Below are 6,861 nucleotides of genomic sequence, written 5' to 3' on the forward strand. Positions count from 1 at the left end.
GACTCTAGACCAACTCCTTCCTGAGCAACGGGGTGACCCAAAGCCTGTTAATAACCAGAACTCCCCGGGAAGGAGGGGAGACCAAGCACAGGTTGAGACAGAACCCAACGAAGAACACGGACTTTGGACAGGAGGGCAGGGCAGTCGGGGGTTGAAACGCAATAGGAATCGTGGGTAAGGGGGAGGCCAGCCAGGCTGCCCTGAGGATGCGGGACAAGCAGGCGAGGAAACCAGGGAGGAGCTGCCCACACTCCACACACAGGGTATCATGAGCACTGCTGTTGACCATATGACCCCGGAAGTGAAAGACAAGAAGACCTTGACCCTCAGGCAAATGTAGCCCATCAGAGGAACATTCCAGAGCTCTTTCTCAGGGAAGGGTTTAAGGCAATGGGGATCGGAGGTGCGTAACTGCACTTGCTGGAACGAAGACAGGGCGAAGGTGGGGATGAAGGAGGTGTGAACAGCAGCCTTCACTTTGGTTCTCCCCCAGCCCCACCTCCCCGCCCCATTCTTCAGCGCTCAGCCAGGCCACCTGGGTGTGTTGGTAGCAGCCTCATGCATGAAGTGAGCCCTCAGCCATCTTGGGGTCCCAGCCACTCCCATATCATCTTTGGCCCCCACAGCTCTTAGGTTGGCTATTTAGAAAGGGACATTGCCAGGAAGTGCCAGCGGTGAGAGCTGTGCAAAGAGCCCCTGAGACAGGAAGGCAGGACAAGCCAAGGGAAATATCATTAACCCTGAGAAACAGGACACTATCCACCCTCCCATCTGAAAACAGCAGCCAGGGACAGCATGCCCAGGACAGCGTGTCCTCACTCTCCACGCTGCCTTCCAGGCAGAGTCCCCTTGGCCTTCCCAGTTGGGCTTGTCCATACCGGCTGCCCCACAGGGCCCTCTGTTCTTCCACCCCCCAGGCCTAACCGGCCGTTGGGCTGCAGCCACCCCACAGTTTAGAGGACCATCCAAACATTAGGTCAGAAATCTGCCTACGACACAGCAGAGGCTGTGGACCCCATAAGAGCTCCCTGCTGCCACCTGCCCCGGGGTAGCTCAGGCCTGGCTGGGCCCTGACACGCAGGGCGAGGAGCGCAGCGCCCTCCTTCCGTGTCTGAACAGACAGTGGAGCGGGAGGGAGCGTGGGAAAGCAAATCCACACACGGCAGCTGTTTCCACCTCCTGTTTCCAATTGCACAAAGAACAGACTGGTGGATGCAATGTGCTCGGTTCCCGGGCCAAGGCTGGCGGCGGCTGGCAGAGTGAAGGGGACGGTGTTCTGTTGGGCAACTTTGCATTTTCATCTCTTACATGGAAGCTCTCTCTTGGACAGTGGTTTCACCTTTTTTTTAAAAAAAAGGTTCCTTACATGCACCACCTCTTTCACCATCTCAGGGAGCCTCTGGAAATGCCTTGTTAGAAACATCGAGGCTGAAGGGTGTTACACATGGAACGGTGGCCCTTCCCCCACACAATGCCTACGTTCAGGTTCTTACCCAAGAACCTCCGAGTGTGGACTCATTTGGAAAAGGGTCCTCACAAAAATAACTAATTAAGGGGAAGTCACAGTGGAGTTGGGTGGGCCCCTAATCCACTAGGACTGATGTCATCAAAAGGAGACACTCGCACGCAGAGCCGCACACAGGAAGAACATGTGGAGTTGAAGGCAGAGATCAGGGGTGCAGCAGACGCCCAGGGACGCCGGAGATGGCCAGCCAGCCAACCTCGCGAACCCAGGGGGTGTGAGCCGGCTGGACGGCCAGGGAAACGCTGGGCCAGGGTCTCTCACGGCCTCAGAAGGGAGCAGTCTCCCAACACCTGGTCTAGGACTTCCAGCCTCCAGAACCATAAGAGAAGAAGTGTCTGTGGTTCAAGGCCCCCGCCCCCCATTTTGTGGTGGTTTGTCACAGCAGCCACACAAAGTTAATACGAATGGCATGGACTAACGTAGGGAAGTTAAAGGTCTCATTGAAGGAAACCGCCCAGCACCACTGAGAAAGGGCAAGAGCATGCAATTCAGGGAGGAGAACTATTCCTGAAATGTATTCTCTCACCAGAGAAACAAGATAGGCATTCAGGGCTCAAGGCGTGGGGCTGTTATCAAACTCCAACTCCCGCTCCTTCTTCAAAAATAGCATCATTAACACGGTGAGCGCAGCTCTCACAGTTCTGGTTCCCAGCTCCTTCCTGCATGCGGGCTAATCCCCTGGCCCGAGGACCAATGGTTGGGTGTCCCAGAGCAGCCCTCTGGGTTCAGGGAGCGCCTCCAGGCCTGCTGGGTGGCAGGCTTTCCTCATTCCCACTCTCTTTTGGGACATTTGCAGGGAAGAGAGAGTTTAAGTGCATTTAGCATGTCCACTGGCTGGACAAGCCCCAGGGGTCTGGTCACCCACTGGTCACTGGCACTGAACGCTCTAGAGCCCACTGCAGGAGGAGGTAAGTGAGGGCGATGTTCCTGAAGCAAAGGGGCAGGTGTCAAGTGGAATGGAGCTGCCCCTTCGCCACAGCCTCTGTTTTCCATTGCAGCGCTCCCTGGAGCATCATTGCTCTCAGCCTCCAATTTCACTGCCCTGAGGACTGCCCTCTGTTCTTTGTTTGAGTCCTGATGAAGGCCCAGGAACAGCTGGACTTGGCTCAAACCCTTCCCTGTCAGCTACTAGCTGTGTGACCTTGGCCAAGTTACTTAACCTCCCTGAATCTTGCTTTCCTCAACTACATTATGACAATAATAGTAGTGACTTTGGGTTGGGTTATGTAAAATAATCCATCTAAAGTATTGGCCCATCTTCAGGTACATGGTAGGTCCTCAATCCATGTTTCTTAAAAGGCTCACTTCCATACCTGATAAACATACGACCTTGTTTCCCTCCCCTCTGGGAAACAGCTTCCACTTTGCTTAACCAAACCCACCCTCCCCGTTCTCAGCAGCAAGCAAAACTGCGCTTGTCATGATGGACCAGAGCAGACCACATTAGATATCGATGACACCCATTTCTGCTGGTGGGATGGAATTAAATCGTGCTTTCCTCTCCCACCTCTAAGGTACAGTGCAGGTCCCCACAGATCTGTAGATGAGGGAATTGGGTAGCTTGTTCCCCTGCGTGTGCAGAGAGCATTTTCAAATGTTAACAAGACATGGCAGAGAAGTACTGTGAGCAAGCTGCATAGCTGGAGAAACACTGGGAAATTGTATTCTTCCAAGGCTAGTTTGCATCTGAATTTTGGAGGACCAGAGTAACTGAGAACAGATGAAATCAGTGTTGCTGAATTCATAAGCAGTCCAAGTACCTCTGCCCACACAGCCAGCTGTCAGGCCCACTCTGCCTGGATTACATGCAACAGAAATGCCTGTCTCACATTGTTGAATCAGAAAATATTAAGTACCGATGGGTGGGACAAAAGTAGGCTTATAATTGTTCATATGGAAAATAATATAATAATTGATAAATAAGAATACAAGAATAAACCCTGTTTTTCACATACTCACATCTGTGAACCTACTTTGCCCACCTTGTATATTGGCTTATAAGTTACATAAATAGATATGCATAACCCATGGACACAGGTGAAGGCCTGGGGAGGGGCAGGAGCAGGGTGGAGGGGGGTCAGTGGGGGAAAAGGGAGACATCTGTAATACTTCCAACAATAAAAATAAAATTAAAAAAAATTAAATAAATAAATAGATGTGGATTTCTTGTCAACTATATTAAAGGACTTTTCTAGATATCAATTTTAATTGAATTTTCTTATATGCATGCCATTAATGAGGGATTGCTTTCTTTTTTATGTGAACTCATAGGCATATTTTTCATCTACCAAAGGAAACATTTTTTCTACCATATGCTTTCACAATTACCTTTTTTTTTTCTAATGTCAAACTCAACAACTGAAGCGTGGATATATTAAGACACGAAGTGATAAAATTACTCCGGATGCCAATTTAAACAGACAAGTGAATGTGTACAGATAAAAAAATCTTGGAAGTACACACACGCAAATGTTAATAGTCATCTTTCCCCCTTTGGGTAGTAGAACGGTGAGTGATTTTATTTTCTTTGACTCATTCTTTTCCTTTAGTTCCCATTAGTCTCTCCACGTTTTCTGAATTTAGGATGTGTTGCTTTTTTTAAGGACTTTTGTGAGCGGCTTTCGGTTCATGGCAATGGTGAGCAGAGATAGAGAGATTTCCCTTATTCCCTCTGCCCCCACACATGCATAGCCTCCCCCATTATCAGCACCCCACACCAGAGTGGTACATGTGTTCCTTAGTAACCCACATCTACACGGCATTATCGTTCAAAGTCCATGGTTTACATGAGGTTCGCTCTTGGTGTTGTGCATTCTGTGGGTTTGGACAAATTTACAATGAACAGATCCATCATTATAGCATCATACAGGATAGTTTCCCTGGCCAAAAGAGATCCTCCATATTGGTATGGTGCTTCTAATTTCAAATTCTACTTGTTCACTGCTGCTAGATTGGGGAACAATGGATTTTTGTATATTAACCTTGCAACCTGCTGCAATCGCTCATTAGTCCCGGTGTTTCTTTTATAACTAGAAAAGAATAATTTTTCACAGTTGCTTGAGGCTGCTCTTCTGAGATGGAGTAAATAGACTCACAGTCTCCTGCCTTTCTGTTAATTACGGTAACGAGGGCCCCAGTGTTCCTGTGACTGCTAGGGAGTCCCAAGTAGAGCTGGTTCTAGAACCTGCAGGTGGAGGGAAGGCAGAGATGGGACAGGAAGAAAGAGTGCGAGGCTGCAGCGAGAGGACGAGGCGAGGGACGGCTATATTCGAGGGGCTGTGCAAAGCTGCTGGAGCAGAGCCTGGGAAATGGAGTGCTTACCCGACAGCGAAGTTGTTCTCACTCATAGGTGACTGGTTGCAGGACGGCTCCCTTCTGCCTCTGCAATGAGGACGGGTCTTGCCATGTCCCATCCCAGGCTGGGGAGAAGGAGGAGCATCCAGGTGGGGCACACAGCACCTTTGCTCGCTGTCTATTGGTGGAAGTGTAGTCACGTGGCTATACCTGCAAGGGAAGCTGGAAAATGGTGTCCCGCTGAGTGACCACGTGCTTCGCTATTAAGTGTCTTCTATTAGGAATGAAAGAGACACTGGATGATGTTGGTGGACAAACAGCAGCGTCTCTCATAAAGAGGGAAATGGTGACAAGATGGGGGGCGGGGAGACCAGAGAGTGAGAGAGAAATGAGAATGGAGGAGAGAGAATTGTAAGTGGAAGAAAAACCTCCATTTGCGGAGGGAGAGCTGGGTTGGATTCCGGGCGGTGCCTGCTGCATGGGAGCCCGTTGCTGGGTGTTACTGTGGGAGTGGGACTCGGGGAGGGGGTGCCTGTGACGGTGGTGGGAGGAGCCCCATTGGATTGCCCTGGCCCGACCAGCCTGCACTTCAGGTTCACCTGGGCTCTGTTTGTGAGTTTGTGCTTCAGACTTTTAAAATCATTTTCCTTTTGTTCCCTCTTGTTTGGCCTCTGTGGTTAAACCACTTTGACCAGATAACTTGAGCAGAAACGGTAAGTGGACAGGCAGGGGGGTGAGTGGGGTCTCCTGCTGGCTTGGAAAATATAGCACTCCCCTCGCTTTGCGTGGTGGCGGAACCTTTTCTAAAGGTTCTCCCAGATGTTGTCACGCTCTTCTCGGACGGCACTGCAAGGCAGGGAGAGCCACGTGGAGCGTGAGCAGTGGAGGGGACAGAACCACTGGGCTCACAGGCCTGGCTGGGAGCCCAGCGCTGCCGTGGCTGGCTGTGTGGCCTGGAGGAGCGCACAGCACTCCTCGGAGTTTCCTTTCCCTCCGCTGTACCATGGGGTGTTACCAGTACTGACCTCCAGAGGTGGTTTCGTTCCTATTTCAAAGGGTTCCGATTCGGCTCCAGCTCCAGGTATAGATTTTGGAGGCTCTACCAAGCAGAGAAGGTTCTGAGACAGCACAGACTATGTGGATTGGAGAAGTAAATTCCAGGAGTGGAGATGGTTGTAACACCAAAAACCCAGGAGGGTAGTGAGAGAAAAGGAATACAGACAGACAGAAGGGCTGTCGGATGTTCTAAGGCCCTGAAGTTCTCCTTTTCCAGAAAAGGAAACTGAGGCACCAGGAAGTCACCTGAGACTCCAGCAGGTGGAGCTGCAGGAATCAGGAAGGACTCGCTGTGATGGAGAGCGTCCGCTCGGTGTGGGGAGAGGTGCTGACTAAACACCTGCACCTGCTCCAGCCCCCGCTTCTCCCCGCGCCCCTTCCCTCAGCTCCCGGTGGCAGTTTTGGGAAGAACTCGGGGATCTTGCCTCCACTGCCCACGGCTGCAGTGGGACGGTGTATTTGTAGTTTGAGGATTTTCATCCGCCCTCCGGTCTCTCTCTGCGCTCTGGAGGCAGTGAGGGGAGTAGCACAGCTGAGTAAAAGGTCACTGCCACAGGAGCTGTCAGCCGGATGGACTTGACCTCGCAGGGGCCAAAAGCTCTATATCAGCGATTTTCAACCTTTTTCATTTCTCGGCAAACTTACCCTAATTACTAAAGTTCTGAAGCACGCCAAAAAATACATTTTTTGCTGATATGACAAAAAATAGGTGTAATGTTGACTCATTTACAGTGGGCAACTATTGTGTTGGCTGTTGTCATTTTTTTTTTAAATTTGACAATCTAAGGGAAAAGAGGTCAGTGCTGCTGACTAAATAGTCAGCCCTTGCATGTTTTAAAAATTATTGCGGCACATTGGTTGCAAATTGCTGATTTAAACCTGAGCAGGTGGTTGGGGACTGGGTGTAGGAGGCAGGGGAAAGAGATGGGGGTTCAGAGAGTGGTGGGGGGGATTGATCCACCTGTGTAGGCCAGAGAACAGAAAAT

This window comes from Myotis davidii, unplaced genomic scaffold (genome assembly GCF_000327345.1).
Source record: "Myotis davidii unplaced genomic scaffold, ASM32734v1 scaffold38, whole genome shotgun sequence".
Lineage (NCBI taxonomy): Eukaryota > Metazoa > Chordata > Mammalia > Chiroptera > Vespertilionidae > Myotis > Myotis davidii.